The 26,651-nt window shown below is 32.8% G+C and overlaps 15 non-coding genes across 15 annotated transcripts; all 15 read left to right on the forward strand.

Annotated features, from left to right (window-relative positions):
* Positions 1-1,727: 1,727 nt before the first annotated feature.
* TRNAP-AGG (transfer RNA proline (anticodon AGG)) lies at positions 1,728-1,799 on the forward strand. The gene has a single exon. It is a non-coding gene; the product is annotated as a tRNA-Pro (tRNA).
* A 1,217-nt stretch (positions 1,800-3,016) lies between these two features.
* TRNAP-AGG (transfer RNA proline (anticodon AGG)) lies at positions 3,017-3,088 on the forward strand. The gene has a single exon. It is a non-coding gene; the product is annotated as a tRNA-Pro (tRNA).
* A 1,217-nt stretch (positions 3,089-4,305) lies between these two features.
* Positions 4,306-4,377, forward strand: TRNAP-AGG (transfer RNA proline (anticodon AGG)). Its single transcript has one exon. It is a non-coding gene; the product is annotated as a tRNA-Pro (tRNA).
* A 1,217-nt stretch (positions 4,378-5,594) lies between these two features.
* Positions 5,595-5,666, forward strand: TRNAP-AGG (transfer RNA proline (anticodon AGG)). Its single transcript has one exon. It is a non-coding gene; the product is annotated as a tRNA-Pro (tRNA).
* A 1,217-nt stretch (positions 5,667-6,883) lies between these two features.
* TRNAP-AGG (transfer RNA proline (anticodon AGG)) lies at positions 6,884-6,955 on the forward strand. The gene has a single exon. It is a non-coding gene; the product is annotated as a tRNA-Pro (tRNA).
* Positions 6,956-8,169: 1,214 nt separating this feature from the next.
* Positions 8,170-8,241, forward strand: TRNAP-AGG (transfer RNA proline (anticodon AGG)). The gene has a single exon. It is a non-coding gene; the product is annotated as a tRNA-Pro (tRNA).
* Positions 8,242-9,458: 1,217 nt separating this feature from the next.
* Positions 9,459-9,530, forward strand: TRNAP-AGG (transfer RNA proline (anticodon AGG)). The gene has a single exon. It is a non-coding gene; the product is annotated as a tRNA-Pro (tRNA).
* A 1,216-nt stretch (positions 9,531-10,746) lies between these two features.
* TRNAP-AGG (transfer RNA proline (anticodon AGG)) lies at positions 10,747-10,818 on the forward strand. The gene has a single exon. It is a non-coding gene; the product is annotated as a tRNA-Pro (tRNA).
* A 1,217-nt stretch (positions 10,819-12,035) lies between these two features.
* Positions 12,036-12,107, forward strand: TRNAP-AGG (transfer RNA proline (anticodon AGG)). The gene has a single exon. It is a non-coding gene; the product is annotated as a tRNA-Pro (tRNA).
* Positions 12,108-13,324: 1,217 nt separating this feature from the next.
* Positions 13,325-13,396, forward strand: TRNAP-AGG (transfer RNA proline (anticodon AGG)). The gene has a single exon. It is a non-coding gene; the product is annotated as a tRNA-Pro (tRNA).
* A 1,217-nt stretch (positions 13,397-14,613) lies between these two features.
* TRNAP-AGG (transfer RNA proline (anticodon AGG)) lies at positions 14,614-14,685 on the forward strand. Its single transcript has one exon. It is a non-coding gene; the product is annotated as a tRNA-Pro (tRNA).
* Positions 14,686-17,170: 2,485 nt separating this feature from the next.
* On the forward strand, positions 17,171-17,242 carry TRNAP-AGG (transfer RNA proline (anticodon AGG)). The gene has a single exon. It is a non-coding gene; the product is annotated as a tRNA-Pro (tRNA).
* A 1,470-nt stretch (positions 17,243-18,712) lies between these two features.
* Positions 18,713-18,784, forward strand: TRNAP-AGG (transfer RNA proline (anticodon AGG)). The gene has a single exon. It is a non-coding gene; the product is annotated as a tRNA-Pro (tRNA).
* A 3,774-nt stretch (positions 18,785-22,558) lies between these two features.
* TRNAP-AGG (transfer RNA proline (anticodon AGG)) lies at positions 22,559-22,630 on the forward strand. Its single transcript has one exon. It is a non-coding gene; the product is annotated as a tRNA-Pro (tRNA).
* A 1,470-nt stretch (positions 22,631-24,100) lies between these two features.
* Positions 24,101-24,172, forward strand: TRNAP-AGG (transfer RNA proline (anticodon AGG)). The gene has a single exon. It is a non-coding gene; the product is annotated as a tRNA-Pro (tRNA).
* Positions 24,173-26,651: the final 2,479 nt, after the last annotated feature.

Below are 26,651 nucleotides of genomic sequence, written 5' to 3' on the forward strand. Positions count from 1 at the left end.
AGTTGTACTACAAATAAGAGCATACTTATTCAAATTTCAACCGTATTGTGGTATATCAGGAAAACTGCAGGTTCCCTTCTGTCTAGATAGCTTTGAATGTTTTAAAAGAATAGTCTCACTTTGAAACACAAAAAGTTAAAAAATGAAATTGCAAGGTTTTCTTTTGCCTTTCTTCTGTGTCTGGAAGCATGATTTGTACATTGCATATGACAAGTCTTTAGATTCGTCCATGAGAGAAGCCCAAACTCTGTAGGCACTCACAAATCTTGTCCCTGCACTTTTCCTATATGCATACCTTAGAAAACTATCTACTGGACCATAAGGAAATATTTTATTTATTCTACAAATTCATTTTTACATAAATGTATATGGTGTTTTAAAAACAAAAAGCTATTTTCTAAAAATCAATTGAAAAATCCAAAGAAAAATCTTCAGGTAGGTGGCTTGTTGGTCTAGGAGTATGATTTTCGCTTAGGGTGCGAAAGGTTCCGGGTTCAAATCCCGGATGAGCCCAAATTTTCAGATTCTTTGAAATGGTTCTATTATCTTATTGTAGTCAATTTCCTGAGTGAATTTCAACTGAATATTGTTTTTTCAAAACTCTCAAAATAGATTGTATTTACTAATTTGCACAATTGAATTTTGTTTTTTGTCAAACTGCTAAAATTATTTGTAAGTACTTATCTGCACACAGCATGTGACATGTCTTGGGTTTTATCCATCAGAAAAACTCTGCTGGGCATCATAAAACTTTGCACAGCAATTTTCAAGCAAGTATACTTAGAAAATTATTGACTATTAGGAAATATTTTATTTATGCTAATATTTCCTCCTTGTACACATTAGTGACTGCTTTAAAATAATATAATTTTCACATAAAATTGGTTAAGATATCAAATAAAACATGCTTACTTGATGATTCTATGATTTTTGTTTTGGGCGCGACAGGTCCCTGGTTCAATTCCCTGACGAGCACTCTCTTTCTTTTTACGGTGCATCTCATGGTTTATATATATCTGATTTTCTCAATTGGCTAAGTCAATAGCATCAACTGAGTTTTGTTTTTGCCATTCTCCCAATAGAATTTGTACATACTTATGAATCTTGCCTTCATCATTTTCCTATTGCCTTTCTTCAATTTATGCATGATTTACACATAGCTTTTTACAAGTCTTGGGTTTTATCGATCAGACAAGTCCAAACTCTGTCGCCATTTTTATATCTTGTCACTGCACTTTCCAAATAAGCACACATAGAAAACTATCAATAGAATCTTACGAAAACATTTTAGTTGTACTACAAATAAGAGCATACTTATTAAAATTTCAACCGTATTGTGGTATATCAGGAAAACTGCAGGTTCCCTTCTGTCTAGATAGCTTTGAATGTTTTAAAAGAATAGTCTCACTTTGAAACACTAAAAGTTCAAAAATGAAATTGCAAGGTATTCTTTTGCCTTTCTTCTGTGTCTGGAAGCATGATTTGTACATTTCATATGACAAGTCTTTAGCTTCATCCATGAGAGAAGTCCAAACTCTGTAGGCACTCACAAATCTTGTCCCTGCACTTTTTCTATATGCATACCTTAGAAAACTATCTACTGGACCATAAGGAAATATTTTATTTCTACAAATTAATTTTTACATAAATGTATATGGTGTTTTAAAAACAAAAAGCTATTTTCTAAAAATCAATTGAAAAATCCAAAGAAAAATCTTCAGGTAGATGGCTCGTTGGTCTAGGGGTATGATTCTCGCTTAGGGTGCGAAAGGTCCCGGGTTCAAATCCCGGATGAGCCCAAATTTTCAGATTCTTTGAAATGGTTCTATTATCTTATTGTAGTCAATTTCCTGAGTGAATTTCAACTGAATGTTGTTTTTTCAAAACTCTCAAAATAGATTGTATTTACTAATTTGCACAATTGAATTTTGTTTTTTGTCAAACTGCTAAAATTATTTGTAAGTACTTATCTGCACACAGCATGTGACATGTCTTGGGTTTTATCCATCAGAAAAACTCTGCTGGGCATCATAAAACTTTGCACAGCAATTTTCAAGCAAGTATACTTAGAAAATTATTGACTATTAGGAAATATTTTATTTATGCTAATATTTCCTCCTTGTACACATTAGTGACTGCTTTAAAATAATATAATTTTCACATAAAATTGGTTAAGTTATCAAATAAAACATGCTTACTTGATGATTCTATGATTTTCGTTTTGGGCGCGACAGGTCCCTGGTTCAATTCCCTGACGAGCCCTCTCTTTCTTTTTACGGTGCATCTCATGGTTTATATATATCTGATTTTCTCAATTGGCTAAGTCAATAGCATCAACTGAGTTTTGTTTTTGCCATTCTCCCAATAGAATTTGTACATACTTATGAATCTTGCCTTCATCATTTTCCTATTGCCTTTCTTCTATTTATGCATGATTTACACATAGCTTTTTACAAGTCTTGGGTTTTATCGATCAGACAAGTCCAAACTCTGTCGCCATTTTTATATCTTGTCACTGCACTTTCCAAATAAGCACACATAGAAAACTATCAATAGAATCTTACGAAAACATTTTAGTTGTACTACAAATAAGAGCATACTTATTCAAATTTCAACCGTATTGTGGTATATCAGGAAAACTGCAGGTTCCCTTCTGTCTAGATAGCTTTGAATGTTTTAAAAGAATAGTCTCACTTTGAAACACAAAAAGTTAAAAAATGAAATTGCAAGGTTTTCTTTTGCCTTTCTTCTGTGTCTGGAAGCATGATTTGTACATTGCATATGACAAGTCTTTAGATTTGTCCATGAGAGAAGCCCAAACTCTGTAGGCACTCACAAATCTTGTCCCTGCACTTTTCCTATATGCATACCTTAGAAAACTATCTACTGGACCATAAGGAAATATTTTATTTATTCTACAAATTCATTTTTACATAAATGTATATGGTGTTTTAAAAACAAAAAGCTATTTTCTAAAAATCAATTGAAAAATCCAAAGAAAAATCTTCAGGTAGGTGGCTTGTTGGTCTAGGGGTATGATTTTCGCTTAGGGTGCGAAAGGTCCCGGGTTCAAATCCCGGATGAGCCCAAATTTTCAGATTCTTTGAAATGGTTCTATTATCTTATTGTAGTCAATTTCCTGAGTGAATTTCAACTGAATATTGTTTTTTCAAAACTCTCAAAATAGATTGTATTTACTAATTTGCACAATTGAATTTTGTTTTTTGTCAAACTGCTAAAATTATTTGTAAGTACTTATCTGCACACAGCATGTGACATGTCTTGGGTTTTATCCATCAGAAAAACTCTGGTGGGCATCATAAAACTTTGCACAGCAATTTTCAAGCAAGTATACTTAGAAAATTATTGACTATTAGGAAATATTTTATTTATGCTAATATTTCCTCCTTGTACACATTAGTGACTGCTTTAAAATAATATAAATTTCACGTAAAATTGGTTAAGTTATCAAATAAAACATGCTTACTTGATGATTCTATGATTTTCGTTTTGGGCGCGACAGGTCCCTGGTTCAATTCCCTGATGAGCCCTCTCTTTCTTTTTACGGTGCATCTCATGGTTTATATATATCTGATTTTCTCAATTGGCTAAGTCAATAGCATCAACTGAGTTTTGTTTTTGCCATACTCCCAATAGAATTTGTACATACTTATGAATCTTGCCTTCAGCATTTTCCTATTGCCTTTCTTCTATTTATGCATGATTTACACATAGCTTTTTACAAGTCTTGGGTTTTATCGATCAGACAAGTCCAAACTCTGTCGCCATTTTTATATCTTGTCACTGCACTTTCCAAATAAGCACACATAGAAAACTATCAATAGAATCTTACGAAAACATTTTAGTTGTACTACAAATAAGAGCATACTTATTAAAATTTCAACCGTATTGTGGTATATCAGGAAAACTGCAGGTTCCCTTCTGTCTAGATAGCTTTGAATGTTTTAAAAGAATAGTCTCACTTTGAAACACAAAAAGTTCAAAAATGAAATTGCAAGGTATTCTTTTGCCTTTCTTCTGTGTCTGGAAGCATGATTTGTACATTGCATATGACAAGTCTTTAGCTTCATCCATGAGAGAAGTCCAAACTCTGTAGGCACTCACAAATCTTGTCCCTGCACTTTTTCTATATGCATACCTTAGAAAACTAACTACTGGACCTTAAGGAAATATTTTATTTATTCTACAAATTCATTTTTACATAAATGTATATGGTGTTTTAAAAACAAAAAGCTATTTTCTAAAAATCAATTGAAAAATCCAAAGAAAAATCTTCAGATAAGTGGCTCGTTGGTCTAGGGGTATGATTCTCGCTTAGGGTGCGAGAGGTCCCGGGTTCAAATCCCGGATGAGCCCAAATTTTCAGATTCTTTGAAATGGTTCTATTATCTTATTGTAGTCAATTTCCTGAGTGAATTTCAACTGAATGTTGTTTTTTCAAAACTCTCAAAATAGATTGTATTTACTAATTTGCACAATTGAATTTTGTTTTTTGTCAAACTGCTAAAATTATTTGTAAGTACTTATCTGCACACAGCATGTGACATGTCTTGGGTTTTATCCATCAGAAAAACTCTGCTGGGCATCATAAAACTTTGCACAGCAATTTTCAAGCAAGTATACTTAGAAAATTATTGACTATTAGGAAATATTTTATTTATGCTAATATTTCCTCCTTGTACACATTAGTGACTGCTTTAAAATAATATAATTTTCACATAAAATTGGTTAAGTTATCAAATAAAACATGCTTACTTGATGATTCTATGATTTTCGTTTTGGGCGCGACAGGTCCCTGGTTCAATTCCCTGACGAGCCCTCTCTTTCTTTTTACGGTGCATCTCATGGTTTATATATATCTGATTTTCTCAATTGGCTAAGTCAATAGCATCAACTGAGTTTTGTTTTTGCCATTCTCCCAATAGAATTTGTACATACTTATGAATCTTGCCTTCATCATTTTCCTATTGCCTTTCTTCTATTTATGCATGATTTACACATAGCTTTTTACAAGTCTTGGGTTTTATCGATCAGACAAGTCCAAACTCTGTCGCCATTTTTATATCTTGTCACTGCACTTTCCAAATAAGCACACATAGAAAACTATCAATAGAATCTTACGAAAACATTTTAGTTGTACTACAAATAAGAGCATACTTATTCAAATTTCAACCGTATTGTGGTATATCAGGAAAACTGCAGGTTCCCTTCTGTCTAGATAGCTTTGAATGTTTTAAAAGAATAGTCTCACTTTGAAACACAAAAAGTTAAAAAATGAAATTGCAAGGTTTTCTTTTGCCTTTCTTCTGTGTCTGGAAGCATGATTTGTACATTGCATATGACAAGTCTTTAGATTCGTCCATGAGAGAAGCCCAAACTCTGTAGGCACTCACAAATCTTGTCCCTGCACTTTTCCTATATGCATACCTTAGAAAACTATCTACTGGACCATAAGGAAATATTTTATTTATTCTACAAATTCATTTTTACATAAATGTATATGGTGTTTTAAAAACAAAAAGCTATTTTCTAAAAATCAATTGAAAAATCCAAAGAAAAATCTTCAGGTAGGTGGCTTGTTGGTCTAGGGGTATGATTTTCGCTTAGGGTGCGAAAGGTCCCGGGTTCAAATCCCGGATGAGCCCAAATTTTCAGATTCTTTGAAATGGTTCTATTATCTTATTGTAGTCAATTTCCTGAGTGAATTTCAACTGAATATTGTTTTTTCAAAACTCTCAAAATAGATTGTATTTACTAATTTGCACAATTGAATTTTGTTTTTTGTCAAACTGCTAAAATTATTTGTAAGTACTTATCTGCACACAGCATGTGACATGTCTTGGGTTTTATCCATCAGAAAAACTCTGGTGGGCATCATAAAACTTTGCACAGCAATTTTCAAGCAAGTATACTTAGAAAATTATTGACTATTAGGAAATATTTTATTTATGCTAATATTTCCTCCTTGTACACATTAGTGACTGCTTTAAAATAATATAAATTTCACGTAAAATTGGTTAAGTTATCAAATAAAACATGCTTACTTGATGATTCTATGATTTTCGTTTTGGGCGCGACAGGTCCCTGGTTCAATTCCCTGATGAGCCCTCTCTTTCTTTTTACGGTGCATCTCATGGTTTATATATATCTGATTTTCTCAATTGGCTAAGTCAATAGCATCAACTGAGTTTTGTTTTTGCCATACTCCCAATAGAATTTGTACATACTTATGAATCTTGCCTTCAGCATTTTCCTATTGCCTTTCTTCTATTTATGCATGATTTACACATAGCTTTTTACAAGTCTTGGGTTTTATCGATCAGACAAGTCCAAACTCTGTCGCCATTTTTATATCTTGTCACTGCACTTTCCAAATAAGCACACATAGAAAACTATCAATAGAATCTTACGAAAACATTTTAGTTGTACTACAAATAAGAGCATACTTATTAAAATTTCAACCGTATTGTGGTATATCAGGAAAACTGCAGGTTCCCTTCTGTCTAGATAGCTTTGAATGTTTTAAAAGAATAGTCTCACTTTGAAACACAAAAAGTTCAAAAATGAAATTGCAAGGTATTCTTTTGCCTTTCTTCTGTGTCTGGAAGCATGATTTGTACATTGCATATGACAAGTCTTTAGCTTCATCCATGAGAGAAGTCCAAACTCTGTAGGCACTCACAAATCTTGTCCCTGCACTTTTTCTATATGCATACCTTAGAAAACTAACTACTGGACCTTAAGGAAATATTTTATTTATTCTACAAATTCATTTTTACATAAATGTATATGGTGTTTTAAAAACAAAAAGCTATTTTCTAAAAATCAATTGAAAAATCCAAAGAAAAATCTTCAGATAAGTGGCTCGTTGGTCTAGGGGTATGATTCTCGCTTAGGGTGCGAGAGGTCCCGGGTTCAAATCCCGGATGAGCCCAAATTTTCAGATTCTTTGAAATGGTTCTATTATCTTATTGTAGTCAATTTCCTGAGTGAATTTCAACTGAATGTTGTTTTTTCAAAACTCTCAAAATAGATTGTATTTACTAATTTGCACAATTGAATTTTGTTTTTAGTCAAACTGCTAAAATTATTTGTAAGTACTTATCTGCACACAGCATGTGACATGTCTTGGGTTTTATCCATCAGAAAAACTCTGCTGGGCATCATAAAACTTTGCACAGCAATTTTCAAGCAAGTATACTTAGAAAATTATTGACTATTAGGAAATATTTTATTTATGCTAATATTTCCTCCTTGTACACATTAGTGACTGCTTTAAAATAATATAAATTTCACGTAAAATTGGTTAAGATATCAAATAAAACATGCTTACTTGATGATTCTATGATTTTTGTTTTGGGCGCGACAGGTCCCTGGTTCAATTCCCTGACGAGCACTCTCTTTCTTTTTACGGTGCATCTCATGGTTTATATATATCTGATTTTCTCAATTGGCTAAGTCAATAGCATCAACTGAGTTTTGTTTTTGCCATTCTCCCAATAGAATTTGTACATACTTATGAATCTTGCCTTCATCATTTTCCTATTGCCTTTCTTCAATTTATGCATGATTTACACAAAGCTTTTTACAAGTCTTGGGTTTTATCGATCAGACAAGTCCAAACTCTGTCGCCATTTTTATATCTTGTCACTGCACTTTCCAAATAAGCACACATAGAAAACTATCAATAGAATCTTACGAAAACATTTTAGTTGTACTACAAATAAGAGCATACTTATTAAAATTTCAACCGTATTGTGGTATATCAGGAAAACTGCAGGTTCCCTTCTGTCTAGATAGCTTTGAATGTTTTAAAAGAATAGTCTCACTTTGAAACACAAAAAGTTCAAAAATGAAATTGCAAGGTATTCTTTTGCCTTTCTTCTGTGTCTGGAAGCATGATTTGTACATTGCATATGACAAGTCTTTAGCTTCATCCATGAGAGAAGTCCAAACTCTGTAGGCACTCACAAATCTTGTCCCTGCACTTTTTCTATATGCATACCTTAGAAAACTATCTACTGGACCATAAGGAAATATTTTATTTCTACAAATTAATTTTTACATAAATGTATATGGTGTTTTAAAAACAAAAAGCTATTTTCTAAAAATCAATTGAAAAATCCAAAGAAAAATCTTCAGGTAGGTGGCTCGTTGGTCTAGGGGTATGATTCTCGCTTAGGGTGCGAAAGGTCCCGGGTTCAAATCCCGGATGAGCCCAAATTTTCAGATTCTTTGAAATGGTTCTATTATCTTATTGTAGTCAATTTCCTGAGTGAATTTCAACTGAATGTTGTTTTTTCAAAACTCTCAAAATAGATTGTATTTACTAATTTGCACAATTGAATTTTGTTTTTTGTCAAACTGCTAAAATTATTTGTAAGTACTTATCTGCACACAGCATGTGACATGTCTTGGGTTTTATCCATCAGAAAAACTCTGCTGGGCATCATAAAACTTTGCACAGCAATTTTCAAGCAAGTATACTTAGAAAATTATTGACTATTAGGAAATATTTTATTTATGCTAATATTTCCTCCTTGTACACATTAGTGACTGCTTTAAAATAATATAATTTTCACATAAAATTGGTTAAGTTATCAAATAAAACATGCTTACTTGATGATTCTATGATTTTCGTTTTGGGCGCGACAGTTCCCTGGTTCAATTCCCTGACGAGCCCTCTATTTCTTTTTACGGTGCATCTCATGGTTTATATATATCTGATTTTCTCAATTGGCTAAGTCAATAGCATCAACTGAGTTTTGTTTTTGCCATTCTCCCAATAGAATTTGTACATACTTATGAATCTTGCCTTCATCATTTTCCTATTGCCTTTCTTCTATTTATGCATGATTTACACATAGCTTTTTACAAGTCTTGGGTTTTATCGATCAGACAAGTCCAAACTCTGTCGCCATTTTTATATCTTGTCACTGCACTTTCCAAATAAGCACACATAGAAAACTATCAATAGAATCTTACGAAAACATTTTAGTTGTACTACAAATAAGAGCATACTTATTAAAATTTCAACCGTATTGTGGTATATCAGGAAAACTGCAGGTTCCCTTCTGTCTAGATAGCTTTGAATGTTTTAAAAGAATAGTCTCACTTTGAAACACAAAAAGTTCAAAAATGAAATTGCAAGGTATTCTTTTGCCTTTCTTCTGTGTCTGGAAGCATGATTTGTACATTGCATATGACAAGTCTTTAGCTTCATCCATGAGAGAAGTCCAAACTCTGTAGGCACTCACAAATCTTGTCCCTGCACTTTTTCTATATGCATACCTTAGAAAACTAACTACTGGACCTTAAGGAAATATTTTATTTATTCTACAAATTCATTTTTACATAAATGTATATGGTGTTTTAAAAACAAAAAGCTATTTTCTAAAAATCAATTGAAAAATCCAAAGAAAAGTCTTCAGATAAGTGGCTCGTTGGTCTAGGGGTATGATTCTCGCTTAGGGTGCGAGAGGTCCTGGGTTCAAATCCCGGACGAGCCCAAATTTTCAGATTCTTTGAAATGGTTCTATTATCTTATTTAGTCAATTTCCTGAGTGAATTTCAACTGAATGTTGTTTTTTCAAAACTCTCAAAATAGATTGTATTTACTAATTTGCACAATTGAATTTTGTTTTTAGTCAAACTGCTAAAATTATTTGTAAGTACTTATCTGCACACAGCATGTGACATGTCTTGGGTTTTATCCATCAGAAAAACTCTGCTGGGCATCATAAAACTTTGCACAGCAATTTTCAAGCAAGTATACTTAGAAAATTATTGACTATTAGGAAATATTTTATTTATGCTAATATTTCCTCCTTGTACACATTAGTGACTGCTTTAAAATAATATAATTTTCACATAAAATTGGTTAAGATATCAAATAAAACATGCTTACTTGATGATTCTATGATTTTTGTTTTGGGCGCGACAGGTCCCTGGTTCAATTCCCTGACGAGCACTCTCTTTCTTTTTACGGTGCATCTCATGGTTTATATATATCTGATTTTCTCAATTGGCTAAGTCAATAGCATCAACTGAGTTTTGTTTTTGCCATTCTCCCAATAGAATTTGTACATACTTATGAATCTTGCCTTCATCATTTTCCTATTGCCTTTCTTCAATTTATGCATGATTTACACATAGCTTTTTACAAGTCTTGGGTTTTATCGATCAGACAAGTCCAAACTCTGTCGCCATTTTTATATCTTGACACTGCACTTTCCAAATAAGCACACATAGAAAACTATCAATAGAATCTTACGAAAACATTTTAGTTGTACTACAAATAAGAGCATACTTATTAAAATTTCAACTGTATTGTGGTATATCAGGAAAACTGCAGGTTCCCTTCTGTCTAGATAGCTTTGAATGTTTTAAAAGAATAGTCTCACTTTGAAACACAAAAAGTTCAAAAATGAAATTGCAAGGTATTCTTTTGCCTTTCTTCTGTGTCTGGAAGCATGATTTGTACATTGCATATGACAAGTCTTTAGCTTCATCCATGAGAGAAGTCCAAACTCTGTAGGCACTCACAAATCTTGTCCCTGCACTTTTCCTATATGCATACCTTAGAAAACTATCTACTGGACCATAAGGAAATATTTTATTTATTCTACAAATTCATTTTTACATAAATGTATATGGTGTTTTAAAAACAAAAAGCTATTTTCTAAAAATCAATTGAAAAATCCAAAGAAAAATCTTCAGGTAGGTGGCTCGTTGGTCTAGGGGTATGATTCTCGCTTAGGGTGCGAGAGGTCCTGGGTTCAAATCCCGGACAAGCCCAAATTTTCAGATTCTTTGAAATGGTTCTATTATCTTATTGTAGTCAATTTCCTGAGTGAATTTCAACTGAATGTTGTTTTTTCAAAACTCTCAAAATAGATTGTATTTACTAATTTGCACAATTGAATTTTGTTTTTAGTCAAACTGCTAAAATTATTTGTAAGTACTTATCTGCACACAGAATGTGACATGTCTTGGGTTTTATCCATCAGAAAAACTCTGCTGGGCATCATAAAACTTTGCACAGCAATTTTCAAGCAAGTATACTTAGAAAATTATTGACTATTAGGAAATATTTTATTTATGCTAATATTTCCTCCTTGTACACATTAGTGACTGCTTTAAAATAATATAATTTTCACATAAAATTGGTTAAGATATCAAATAAAACATGCTTACTTGATGATTCTATGATTTTCGTTTTGGGCGCGACAGGTCCCTGGTTCAATTCCCTGACGAGCCCTCTCTTTCTTTTTACGGTGCATCTCATGGTTTATATATATCTGATTTTCTCAATTGGCTAAGTCAATAGCATCCACTGAGTTTTGTTTTTGCCATTCTCCCAATAGAATTTGTACATACTTATGAATCTTGCCTTCATCATTTTCCTATTGCCTTTCTTCTATTTATGCATGATTTACACATAGCTTTTTACAAGTCTTGGGTTTTATCGATCAGACAAGTCCAAACTCTGTCGCCATTTTTATATCTTGACACTGCACTTTCCAAATAAGCACACATAGAAAACTATCAATAGAATCTTACGAAAACATTTTAGTTGTACTACAAATAAGAGCATACTTATTCAAATTTCAACCGTATTGTGGTATATCAGGAAAACTGCAGGTTCCCTTCTGTCTAGATAGCTTTGAATGTTTTAAAAGAATAGTCTCACTTTGAAACACAAAAAGTTCAAAAATGAAATTGCAAGGTATTCTTTTGCCTTTCTTCTGTGTCTGGAAGCATCATTTGTACATTGCATATGACAAGTCTTTAGCTTCATCCATGAGAGAAGTCCAAACTCTGTAGGCACTCACAAATCTTGTCCCTGCACTTTTCCTATATGCATACCTTAGAAAACTATCTACTGGACCATAAGGAAATATTTTATTTATTCTACAAATTCATTTTTACATAAATGTATATGGTGTTTTAAAAACAAAAAGCTATTTTCTAAAAATCAATTGAAAAATCCAAAGAAAAATCTTCAGGTAAGTGGTTCGTTGGTCTAGGGGTATGATTCTCGCTTAGGGTGCGAGAGGTCCCGGGTTCAAATCCCGGACGAGCCCAAATTTTCAGATTCTTTGAAATGGTTCTATTATCTTATTGTAGTCAATTTCCTGAGTGAATTTCAACTGAATGTTGTTTTTTCAAAACTCTCAAAATAGATTGTATTTACTAATTTGCACAATTGAATTTTGTTTTTAGTCAAACTGCTAAAATTATTTGTAAGTACTTATCTGCACACAGCATGTGACATGTCTTGGGTTTTATCCATCAGAAAAACTCTGCTGGGCATCATAAAACTTTGCACAGCAATTTTCAAGCAAGTATACTTAGAAAATTATTGACTATTAGGAAATATTTTATTTATGCTAATATTTCCTCCTTGTACACATTAGTGACTGCTTTAAAATAATATAATTTTCACATAAAATTGGTTAAGATATCAAATAAAACATGCTTACTTGATGATTCTATGATTTTCGTTTTGGGCGCGACAGGTCCCTGGTTCAATTCCCTGACGAGCCCTCTCTTTCTTTTTACGGTGCATCTCATGGTTTATATATATCTGATTTTCTCAATTGGCTAAGTCAATAGCATCAACTGAGTTTTGTTTTTGCCATTCTCCCAATAGAATTTGTACATACTTATGAATCTTGCCTTCATCATTTTCCTATTGCCTTTCTTCAATTTATGCATGATTTACACATAGCTTTTTACAAGTCTTGGGTTTTATCGATCAGACAAGTCCAAACTCTGTCGCCATTTTTATATCTTGACACTGCACTTTCCAAATAAGCACACATAGAAAACTATCAATAGAATCTTACGAAAACATTTTAGTTGTACTACAAATAAGAGCATACTTATTAAAATTTCAACCGTATTGTGGTATATCAGGAAAACTGCAGGTTCCCTTCTGTCTAGATAGCTTTGAATGTTTTAAAAGAATAGTCTCACTTTGAAACACAAAAAGTTCAAAAATGAAATTGCAAGGTATTCTTTTGCCTTTCTTCTGTGTCTGGAAGCATGATTTGTACATTGCATATGACAAGTCTTTAGCTTCATCCATGAGAGAAGTCCAAACTCTGTAGGCACTCACAAATCTTGTCCCTGCACTTTTCCTATATGCATACCTTAGAAAACTATCTACTGGACCATAAGGAAATATTTTATTTATTCTACAAATTCATTTTTACATAAATGTATATGGTGTTTTAAAAACAAAAAGCTATTTTCTAAAAATCAATTGAAAAATCCAAAGAAAAATCTTCAGGGAGGTGGCTCGTTGGTCTAGGGGTATGATTCTCGCTTAGGGTGCGAGAGGTCCTGGGTTCAAATCCCGGACAAGCCCAAATTTTCAGATTCTTTGAAATGGTTCTATTATCTTATTGTAGTCAATTTCCTGAGTGAATTTCAACTGAATGTTGTTTTTTCAAAACTCTCAAAATAGATTGTATTTACTAATTTGCACAATTGAATTTAGTGTTTTGTCAAACTGCTAAAATTATTTGTAAGTACTTATCTGCACACAGCATGTGACATGTCTTGGGTTTTATCCATCAGAAAAACTCTGCTGGGCATCATAAAACTTTGCACAGCAATTTTCAAGCAAGCATACTTAGAAAATTATTGACTATTAGGAAATATTTTATTTATGCTAATATTTCCTCCTTGTACACATTAGTGACTGCTTTAAAATAATATAATTTTCACATAAAATTGGTTAAGATATCAAATAAAACATGCTTACTTGATGATTCTATGATTTTCGTTTTGGGCGCGACAGGTCCCTGGTTCAATTCCCTGACGAGCCCTCTCTTTCTTTTTACGGTGCATCTCATGGTTTATATATATCTGATTTTCTCAATTGGCTAAGTCAATAGCATCAACTGAGTTTTGTTTTTGCCATTCTCCCAATAGAATTTGTACATACTTATGAATCTTGCCTTCATCATTTTCCTATTGCCTTTCTTCTATTTATGCATGATTTACACATAGCTTTTTACAAGTCTTGGGTTTTATCGATCAGACAAGTCCAAACTCTGTCGCCATTTTTATATCTTGTCACTGCACTTTCCAAATAAGCACACATAGAAAACTATCAATAGAATCTTACGAAAACATTTTAGTTGTACTACAAATAAGAGCATACTTATTCAAATTTCAACCGTATTGTGGAATATCAGGAAAACGGCAGGTTCCCTTCTGTCTAGATAGCTTTGAATGTTTTAAAAGAATAGTCTCACTTTGAAACACAAAAAGTTCAAAAATTAAATTGCAAGGTATTCTTTTGCCTTTCTTCTGTGTCTGGAAGCATGATTTGTACATTGCATATGACAAGTCTTTAGCTTCATCCATGAGAGAAGTCCAAACTCTGTAGGCACTCACAAATCTTGTCCCTGCACTTTTTCTATATGCATACCTTAGAAAACTATCTACTGGACCATAAGGAAATATTTTATTTATTCTACAAATTCATTTTTACATAAATGTATATGGTGTTTTAAAAACAAAAAACTATTTTCTAAAAATCAATTGAAAAATCCAAAGAAAAATCTTCAGGTAGGTGGCTCGTTGGTCTAGGGGTATGATTCTCACTTAGGGTGCGAGAGGTCCCGGGTTCAAATCCCGGACGAGCCCAAATTTTCAGATTTTTTGAAATGGTTCTATTATCTTATTGTAGTCAATTTCCTGAGTGAATTTCAACTGAATGTTGTTTTTTCAAAACTCTCAAAATAGATTGTATTTACTAATTTGCACAATTGAATATTGTTTTTAGTCAAACTGCTAAAATTATTTGTAAGTACTTATCTGCACACAGCATGTGACATGTCTTGGGTTTTATCCATCAGAAAAACTCTGCTGGGCATCATAAAACTTTGCACAGCAATTTTCAAGCAAGTATACTTAGAAAATTATTGACTATTAGGAAATATTTTATTTATGCTAATATTTCCTCCTTGTACACATTAGTGACTGCTTTAAAATAATATAATTTTCACATAAAATTGGTTAAGATATCAAATAAAACATGCTTACTTGATGATTCTATGATTTCGATTTGGGCGCGACAGGTCCCTGGTTCAATTCCCTGACGAGCCCTCTCTTTCTTTTTACGGTGCATCTCATGGTTTATATATATCTGATTTTCTCAATTGGCTAAGTCAATAGCATCAACTGAGTTTTGTTTTTGCCATTCTCCCAATAGAATTTGTACATACTTATGAATCTTGCCTTCATCATTTTCCTATTGCCTTTCTTCTATTTATGCATGATTTACACATAGCTTTTTACAAGTCTTGGGTTTTATCGATCAGACAAGTCCAAACTCTGTCGCCATTTTTATATCTTGTCACTGCACTTTCCAAATAAGCACACATAGAAAACTATCAATAGAATCTTACGAAAACATTTTAGTTGTACTACAAATAAGAGCATACTTATTAAAATTTCAACCGTATTGTGGTATATCAGGAAAACTGCAGGTTCCCTTCTGTCTAGATAGCTTTGAATGTTTTAAAAGAATAGTCTCACTTTGAAACACAAAAAGTTAAAAAATGAAATTGCAAGGTTTTCTTTTGCCATTCTTCTGTGTCTGGAAGCATGATTTGTACATTGCATATGACAAGTCTTTAGTTTCGTCCATGAGAGAAGCCCAAACTCTGTAGGCACTCACAAATCTTGTCCCTGCACTTTTTCTATATGCATACCTTAGAAAACTATCTACTGGACCATAAGGAAATATTTTATTTATTCTACAAATTCATTTTTACATAAATGTATATGGTGTTTTAAAAACAAAAAGCTATTTTCTAAAAATCAATTGAAAAATCCAAAGAAAAATCTTCAGGTAGGTGGCTCGTTGGTCTAGGGGTATGATTCTCACTTAGGGTGCGAGAGGTCCCGGGTTCAAATCCCAGACGAGCCCAAATTTTCAGATTCTTATTGTAGTCAATTTCCTGAGTCAATTTCAACTGAATGCTGTTTTTTCAAAACTCTCAAAATAGATTGTATTTACTAATTTGCACAATTGAATTTTGTTTTTTGTCAAACTGCTAAAATTATTTGTAAGTACTTATCTGCACACAGCATGTGACATGTCTTGGGTTTTATCCATCAGAAAAACTCTGCTGGGCATCATAAAACTTTGCACAGCAATTTTCAAGCAAGTATACTTAGAAAATTATTGACTATTAGGAAATATTTTATTTATGCTAATATTTCCTCCTTGTACACATTAGTGACTGCTTTAAAATAATATAATTTTCACATAAAATTGGTTAAGTTATCAAATAAAACATGCTTACTTGATGATTCTATGATTTTCGTTTTGGGCGCGACAGGTCCCTGGTTCAATTCCCTGACGAGCCCTCTCTTTCTTTTTACGGTGCATCTCATGGTTTATATATATCTGATTTTCTCAATTGGCTAAGTCAATAGCATCAACTGAGTTTTGTTTTTGCCATACTCCCAATAGAATTTGTACATACTTATGAATCTTGCATTCAGCATTTTCCTATTGCCTTTCTTCTATTTATGCATGATTTACACATAGCTTTTTACAAGTCTTGGGTTTTATCGATCAGACAAGTCCAAACTCTGTCGCCATTTTTATATCTTGTCACTGCACTTTCCAAATAAGCACACATAGAAAACTATCAATAGAATCTTACGAAAACATTTTAGTTGTACTACAAATAAGAGCATACTTATTCAAATTTCAACCGTATTGTGGTATATCAGGAAAACTGCAGGTTCCCTTCTGTCTAGATAGCTTTGAATGTTTTAAAAGAATAGTCTCACTTTGAAACACAAAAAGTTCAAAAATGAAATTGCAAGGTTTTCTTTTGCCTTTCTTCTGTGTCTGGAAGCATGATTTGTACATTGCATATGACAAGTCTTTAGATTCGTCCATGAGAGAAGCCCAAACTCTGTAGGCACTCACAAATCTTGTCCCTGCACTTTTCCTATATGCATACCTTAGAAAACTATCTACTGGACCATAAGGAAATATTTTATTTATTCTACAAATTCATTTTTACATAAATGTATATGGTGTTTTAAAAACAAAAAGCTATTTTCTAAAAATCAATTGAAAAATCCAAAGAAAAATCTTCAGGTAGGTGGCTTGTTGGTCTAGGGGTATGATTCTCGCTTAGGGTGCGAGAGGTCCCGGGTTCAAATCCCGGACGAGCCCAAATTTTCAGATTCTTTGAAATGGTTCTATAATCTTATTGTAGTCAATTTCCTGAGTGAATTTCAACTGAATGTTGTTTTTTCAAAACTCTCAAAATAGATTGTATTTACTAATTTGCACAATTGAATTTTGTTTTTAGTCAAACTGCTAAAATTATTTGTAAGTACTTATCTGCACACAGCATGTGACATGTCTTGGGTTTTATCCATCACAAAAACTCTGCTGGGCATCATAAAACTTTGCACAGCAATTTTCAAGCAAGTATACTTAGAAAATTATTGACTATTAGGAAATATTTTATTTATGCTAATATTTCCTCCTTGTACACATTAGTGACTGCTTTAAAATAATATAATTTTCACATAAAATTGGTTAAGATATCAAATAAAACATGCTTACTTGATGATTCTATGATTTTCGTTTTGGGCGCGACAGGTCCCTGGTTCAATTCCCTGACGAGCCCTCTCTTTCTTTTTACGGTGCATCTCATGGTTTATATATATCTGATTTTCTCAATTGGCTAAGTCAATAGCATCAACTGAGTTTTGTTTTTGCCATTCTCCCAATAGAATTTGTACATACTTATGAATCTTGCCTTCATCATTTTCCTATTGCCTTTCTTCTATTTATGCATGATTTACACATAGCTTTTTACAAGTCTTGGGTTTTATCGATCAGACAAGTCCAAACTCTGTCGCCATTTTTATATCTTGACACTGCACTTTCCAAATAAGCACACATAGAAAACTATCAATAGAATCTTACGAAAACATTTTAGTTGTACTACAAATAAGAGCATACTTATTAAAATTTCAACCGTATTGTGGTATATCAGGAAAACTGCAGGTTCTCTTCTGTCTAGATAGCTTTGAATGTTTTAAAAGAATAGTCTCACTTTGAAACACAAAAAGATCAAAAATGAAATTGCAAGGTTTTCTTTTGCCTTTCTTCTGTGTCTGGAAGCATGATTTGCACTTTCCAAATAAGCACACATAGAAAACTATCAATAGAATCTTACGAAAACATTTTAGTTGTACTACAAATAAGAGCATACTTATTCAAATTTCAACCGTATTGTGGAATATCAGGAAAACTGCAGGTTCCCTTCTGTCTAGATAGCTTTGAATGTTTTAAAAGAATAGTCTCACTTTGAAACACAAAAAGTTCAAAAATTAAATTGCAAGGTTTTCTTTTGCCTTTCTTCTGTGTCTGGAAGCATGATTTGTACATTGCATATGACAAGTCTTTAGCTTCGTCCATGAGAGAAGCCCAAACTCTGTAGGCACTCACAAATCTTGTCCCTGCACATTTTCTATATGCATACCTTAGAAAACTAACTACTGGACCATAAGGAAATATTTTATTTATTCTACAAATTCATTTTTACATAAATGTATATGGTGTTTTAAAAACAAAAAGCTATTTTCTAAAAATCAATTGGAAAATCCAAAGAAAAATCTTCAGGTAGGTGGCTCGTTGGTCTAGGGGTATGATTCTCGCTTAGGGTGCGAGAGGTCCCGGGTTCAAATCCCGGACGAGCCCAAATTTTCAGATTCTTTGAAATGGTTCTATTATCTTATTGTAGTCAATTTCCTGAGTGAATTTCAACTGAATGTTGTTTTTTCAAAACTCTCAAAATAGATTGTATTTACTAATTTGCACAATTGAATTTAGTGGTTTGTCAAACTGCTAAAATTATTTGTAAGTACTTATCTGCACACAGCATGTGACATGTCTTGGGTTTTATCCATCAGAAAAACTCTGCTGGGCATCATAAAACTTTGCACAGCAATTTTCAAGCAAGTATACTTAGAAAATTATTGACTATTAGGAAATATTTTATTTATGCTAATATTTCCTCCTTGTACACATTAGTGACTGCTTTAAAATAATATAATTTTCACATAAAATTGGTTAAGATATCAAATAAAACATGCTTACTTGATGATTCTATGATTTTCGTTTTGGGCGCGACAGGTCCCTGGTTCAATTCCCTGACGAGCCCTCTCTTTCTTTTTACGGTGCATCTCATGGTTTATATATATCTGATTTTCTCAATTGGCTAAGTCAATAGCATCAACTGAGTTTTGTTTTTGCCATACTCCCAATAGAATTTGTACATACTTATGAATCTTGCCTTCAGCATTTTCCTATTGCCTTTCTTCTATTTATGCATGATTTACACATAACATTTTACAAGTCTTGGGTTTTATCGATCAGACAAGTCCAAACTCTGTCGCCATTTTTATATCTTGTCACTGCACTTTCCAAATAAGCACACATAGAAAACTATCAATAGAATCTTACGAAAACATTTTAGTTGTACTACAAATAAGAGCATACTTATTAAAATTTCAACCGTATTGTGGAATATCAGGAAAACTGCAGGTTCCCTTCTGTCTAGATAGCTTTGAATGTTTTAAAAGAATAGTCTCACTTTGAAACACAAAAAGTTCAAAAATTAAATTGCAAGGTTTTCTTTTGCCTTTCTTCTGTGTCTGGAAGCATGATTTGTACATTGCATATGACAAGTCTTTAGCTTCGTCCATGAGAGAAGCCCAAACTCTGTAGGCACTCACAAATCTTGTCCCTGCACTTTTTCTATATGCATACCTTAGAAAACTATCTACTGGACCATAAGGAAATATTTTATTTATTCTACAAATTCATTTTCACATAAATGTATATGGTGTTTTAAAAACAAAAAGCTATTTTCTAAAAATCAATTGAAAAATCCAAAGAAAAATCTTCAGGTAGGTGGCTCGTTGGTCTAGGGGTATGATTCTCGCTTAGGGTGCGAGAGGTCCCGGGTTCAAATCCTAGACGAGCCCAAATTTTCAGATTCTTTGAAATGGTTCTATTAACTTATTGTAGTCAATTTCCTGAGTGAATTTCAACTGAATGTTGTTTTTTCAAAACTCTCAAAATAGATTGTATTTACTAATTTGCACAATTGAATTTTGTTTTTTGTCAAACTGCTAAAATTATTTGTAAGTACTTATCTGCACACAGCATGTGACATGTCTTGGGTTTTATCCATCAGAAAAACTCTGCTGGGCATCATAAAACTTTGCACAGCAATTTTCAAGCAAGTATACTTAGAAAATTATTGACTATTAGGAAATATTTTATTTATGCTAATATTTCCTCCTTGTACACATTAGTGACTGCTTTAAAATAATATAATTTTCACATAAAATTGGTTAAGATATCAAATAAAACATGCTTACTTGATGATTCTATGATTTCGATTTGGGCGCGACAGGTCCCTGGTTCAATTCCCTGACGAGCCCTCTCTTTCTTTTTACGGTGCATCTCATGGTTTATATATATCTGATTTTCTCAATTGGCTAAGTCAATAGCATCAACTGAGTTTTGTTTTTGCCATTCTCCCAATAGAATTTGTACATACTTATGAATCTTGCCTTCATCATTTTCCTATTGCCTTTCTTCTATTTATGCATGATTTACACATAGCTTTTTACAAGTCTTGGGTTTTATCGATCAGACAAGTCCAAACTCTGTCGCCATTTTTATATCTTGTCACTGCACTTTCCAAATAAGCACACATAGAAAACTATCAATAGAATCTTACGAAAACATTTTAGTTGTACTACAAATAAGAGCATACTTATTAAAATTTCAACCGTATTGTGGTATATCAGGAAAACTGCAGGTTCCCTTCTGTCTAGATAGCTTTGAATGTTTTAAAAGAATAGTCTCACTTTGAAACACAAAAAGTTAAAAAATGAAATTGCAAGGTTTTCTTTTGCCATTCTTCTGTGTCTGGAAGCATGATTTGTACATTGCATATGACAAGTCTTTAGTTTCGTCCATGAGAGAAGCCCAAACTCTGTAGGCACTCACAAATCTTGTCCCTGCACTTTTTCTATATGCATACCTTAGAAAACTATCTACTGGACCATAAGGAAATATTTTATTTATTCTACAAATTCATTTTTACATAAATGTATATGGTGTTTTAAAAACAAAAAGCTATTTTCTAAAAATCAATTGAAAAATCCAAAGAAAAATCTTCAGGTAGGTGGCTCGTTGGTCTAGGGGTATGATTCTCACTTAGGGTGCGAGAGGTCCCGGGTTCAAATCCCAGACGAGCCCAAATTTTCAGATTCTTATTGTAGTCAATTTCCTGAGTCAATTTCAACTGAATGCTGTTTTTTCAAAACTCTCAAAATAGATTGTATTTACTAATTTGCACAATTGAATTTTGTTTTTTGTCAAACTGCTAAAATTATTTGTAAGTACTTATCTGCACACAGCATGTGACATGTCTTGGGTTTTATCCATCAGAAAAACTCTGCTGGGCATCATAAAACTTTGCACAGCAATTTTCAAGCAAGTATACTTAGAAAATTATTGACTATTAGGAAATATTTTATTTATGCTAATATTTCCTCCTTGTACACATTAGTGACTGCTTTAAAATAATATAATTTTCACATAAAATTGGTTAAGTTATCAAATAAAACATGCTTACTTGATGATTCTATGATTTTCGTTTTGGGCGCGACAGGTCCCTGGTTCAATTCCCTGACGAGCCCTCTCTTTCTTTTTACGGTGCATCTCATGGTTTATATATATCTGATTTTCTCAATTGGCTAAGTCAATAGCATCAACTGAGTTTTGTTTTTGCCATACTCCCAATAGAATTTGTACATACTTATGAATCTTGCCTTCAGCATTTTCCTATTGCCTTTCTTCTATTTATGCATGATTTACACATAGCTTTTTACAAGTCTTGGGTTTTATCGATCAGACAAGTCCAAACTCTGTCGCCATTTTTATATCTTGTCACTGCACTTTCCAAATAAGCACACATAGAAAACTATCAATAGAATCTTACGAAAACATTTTAGTTGTACTACAAATAAGAGCATACTTATTCAAATTTCAACCGTATTGTGGTATATCAGGAAAACTGCAGGTTCCCTTCTGTCTAGATAGCTTTGAATGTTTTAAAAGAATAGTCTCACTTTGAAACACAAAAAGTTCAAAAATGAAATTGCAAGGTTTTCTTTTGCCTTTCTTCTGTGTCTGGAAGCATGATTTGTACATTGCATATGACAAGTCTTTAGATTCGTCCATGAGAGAAGCCCAAACTCTGTAGGCACTCACAAATCTTGTCCCTGCACTTTTCCTATATGCATACCTTAGAAAACTATCTACTGGACCATAAGGAAATATTTTATTTATTCTACAAATTCATTTTTACATAAATGTATATGGTGTTTTAAAAACAAAAAGCTATTTTCTAAAAATCAATTGAAAAATCCAAAGAAAAATCTTCAGGTAGGTGGCTTGTTGGTCTAGGGGTATGATTCTCACTTAGGGTGCGAGAGGTCCCGGGTTCAAATCCCGGACGAGCCCAAATTTTCAGATTCTTTGAAATGGTTCTATAATCTTATTGTAGTCAATTTCCTGAGTGAATTTCAACTGAATGTTGTTTTTTCAAAACTCTCAAAATAGATTGTATTTACTAATTTGCACAATTGAATTTTGTTTTTAGTCAAACTGCTAAAATTATTTGTAAGTACTTATCTGCACACAGCATGTGACATGTCTTGGGTTTTATCCATCACAAAAACTCTGCTGGGCATCATAAAACTTTGCACAGCAATTTTCAAGCAAGTATACTTAGAAAATTATTGACTATTAGGAAATATTTTATTTATGCTAATATTTCCTCCTTGTACACATTAGTGACTGCTTTAAAATAATATAATTTTCACATAAAATTGGTTAAGATATCAAATAAAACATGCTTACTTGATGATTCTATGATTTTCGTTTTGGGCGCGACAGGTCCCTGGTTCAATTCCCTGACGAGCCCTCTCTTTCTTTTTACGGTGCATCTCATGGTTTATATATATCTGATTTTCTCAATTGGCTAAGTCAATAGCATCAACTGAGTTTTGTTTTTGCCATTCTCCCAATAGAATTTGTACATACTTATGAATCTTGCCTTCATCATTTTCCTATTGCCTTTCTTCTATTTATGCATGATTTACACATAGCTTTTTACAAGTCTTGGGTTTTATCGATCAGACAAGTCCAAACTCTGTCGCCATTTTTATATCTTGACACTGCACTTTCCAAATAAGCACACATAGAAAACTATCAATAGAATCTTACGAAAACATTTTAGTTGTACTACAAATAAGAGCATACTTATTAAAATTTCAACCGTATTGTGGTATATCAGGAAAACTGCAGGTTCCCTTCTGTCTAGATAGCTTTGAATGTTTTAAAAGAATAGTCTCACTTTGAAACACAAAAAGATCAAAAATGAAATTGCAAGGTTTTCTTTTGCCTTTCTTCTGTGTCTGGAAGCATGATTTGCACTTTCCAAATAAGCACACATAGAAAACTATCAATAGAATCTTACGAAAACATTTTAGTTGTACTACAAATAAGAGCATACTTATTCAAATTTCAACCGTATTGTGGAATATCAGGAAAACTGCAGGTTCCCTTCTGTCTAGATAGCTTTGAATGTTTTAAAAGAATAGTCTCACTTTGAAACACAAAAAGTTCAAAAATTAAATTGCAAGGTTTTCTTTTGCCTTTCTTCTGTGTCTGGAAGCATGATTTGTACATTGCATATGACAAGTCTTTAGCTTCGTCCATGAGAGAAGCCCAAACTCTGTAGGCACTCACAAATCTTGTCCCTGCACATTTTCTATATGCATACCTTAGAAAACTAACTACTGGACCATAAGGAAATATTTTATTTATTCTACAAATTCATTTTTACATAAATGTATATGGTGTTTTAAAAACAAAAAGCTATTTTCTAAAAATCAATTGGAAAATCCAAAGAAAAATCTTCAGGTAGGTGGCTCGTTGGTCTAGGGGTATGATTCTCGCTTAGGGTGCGAGAGGTCCCGGGTTCAAATCCCGGATGAGCCCAAATTTTCAGATTCTTTGAAATGGTTCTATTATCTTATTGTAGTCAATTTCCTGAGTGAATTTCAACTGAATGTTGTTTTTTCAAAACTCTCAAAATAGATTGTATTTACTAATTTGCACAATTGAATTTAGTGGTTTGTCAAACTGCTAAAATTATTTGTAAGTACTTATCTGCACACAGCATGTGACATGTCTTGGGTTTTATCCATCAGAAAAACTCTGCTGGGCATCATAAAACTTTGCACAGCAATTTTCAAGCAAGTATACTTAGAAAATTATTGACTATTAGGAAATATTTTATTTATGCTAATATTTCCTCCTTGTACACATTAGTGACTGCTTTAAAATAATATAATTTTCACATAAAATTGGTTAAGATATCAAATAAAACATGCTTACTTGATGATTCTATGATTTTCGTTTTGGGCGCGACAGGTCCCTGGTTCAATTCCCTGACGAGCCCTCTCTTTCTTTTTACGGTGCATCTCATGGTTTATATATATCTGATTTTCTCAATTGGCTAAGTCAATAGCATCAACTGAGTTTTGTTTTTGCCATACTCCCAATAGAATTTGTACATACTTATGAATCTTGCCTTCAGCATTTTCCTATTGCCTTTCTTCTATTTATGCATGATTTACACATAACATTTTACAAGTCTTGGGTTTTATCGATCAGACAAGTCCAAACTCTGTCGCCATTTTTATATCTTGTCACTGCACTTTCCAAATAAGCACACATAGAAAACTATCAATAGAATCTTACGAAAACATTTTAGTTGTACTACAAATAAGAGCATACTTATTAAAATTTCAACCGTATTGTGGAATATCAGGAAAACTGCAGGTTCCCTTCTGTCTAGATAGCTTTGAATGTTTTAAAAGAATAGTCTCACTTTGAAACACAAAAAGTTCAAAAATTAAATTGCAAGGTTTTCTTTTGCCTTTCTTCTGTGTCTGGAAGCATGATTTGTACATTGCATATGACAAGTCTTTAGCTTCGTCCATGAGAGAAGCCCAAACTCTGTAGGCACTCACAAATCTTGTCCCTGCACTTTTTCTATATGCATACCTTAGAAAACTATCTACTGGACCATAAGGAAATATTTTATTTATTCTACAAATTCATTTTTACATAAATGTATATGGTGTTTTAAAAACAAAAAGCTATTTTCTAAAAATCAATTGAAAAATCCAAAGAAAAATCTTCAGGTAGGTGGCTCGTTGGTCTAGGGGTATGATTCTCGCTTAGGGTGCGAGAGGTCCCGGGTTCAAATCCTAGACGAGCCCAAATTTTCAGATTCTTTGAAATGGTTCTATTAACTTATTGTAGTCAATTTCCTGAGTGAATTTCAACTGAATGTTGTTTTTTCAAAACTCTCAAAATAGATTGTATTTACTAATTTGCACAATTGAATTTTGTTTTTTGTCAAACTGCTAAAATTATTTGTAAGTACTTATCTGCACACAGCATGTGACATGTCTTGGGTTTTATCCATCAGAAAAACTCTGCTGGGCATCATAAAACTTTGCACAGCAATTTTCAAGCAAGTATACTTAGAAAATTATTGACTATTAGGAAATATTTTATTTATGCTAATATTTCCTCCTTGTACACATTAGTGACTGCTTTAAAATAATATAATTTTCACATAAAATTGGTTAAGTTATCAAATAAAACATGCTTACTTGATGATTCTATGATTTTCGTTTTGGGCGCGACAGGTCCCTGGTTCAATTCCCTGACGAGCCCTCTCTTTCTTTTTACGGTGCATCTCATGGTTTATATATATCTGATTTTCTCAATTGGCTAAGTCAATAGCATCAACTGAGTTTTGTTTTTGCCATACTCCCAATAGAATTTGTACATACTTATGAATCTTGCCTTCAGCATTTTCCTATTGCCTTTCTTCTATTTATGCATGATTTACACATAGCTTTTTACAAGTCTTGGGTTTTATCGATCAGACAAGTCCAAACTCTGTCGCCATTTTTATATCTTGTCACTGCACTTTCCAAATAAGCACACATAGAAAACTATCAATAGAATCTTACGAAAACATTTTAGTTGTACTACAAATAAGAGCATACTTATTCAAATTTCAACCGTATTGTGGTATATCAGGAAAACTGCAGGTTCCCTTCTGTCTAGATAGCTTTGAATGTTTTAAAAGAATAGTCTCACTTTGAAACACAAATAGTTCAAAAATGAAATTGCAAGGTTTTCTTTTGCCTTTCTTCTGTGTCTGGAAGCATGATTTGTACATTGCATATGACAAGTCTTTAGATTCGTCCATGAGAGAAGCCCAAACTCTGTAGGCACTCACAAATCTTGTCCCTGCACTTTTCCTATATGCATACCTTAGAAAACTATCTACTGGACCATAAGGAAATATTTTATTTATTCTACAAATTCATTTTTACATAAATGTATATGGTGTTTTAAAAACAAAAAGCTATTTTCTAAAAATCAATTGAAA

Source organism: Taudactylus pleione, unplaced genomic scaffold (genome assembly GCF_031769625.1).
Source record: "Taudactylus pleione unplaced genomic scaffold, aTauple2 ptg000317l, whole genome shotgun sequence".
NCBI lineage: Eukaryota > Metazoa > Chordata > Amphibia > Anura > Myobatrachidae > Taudactylus > Taudactylus pleione.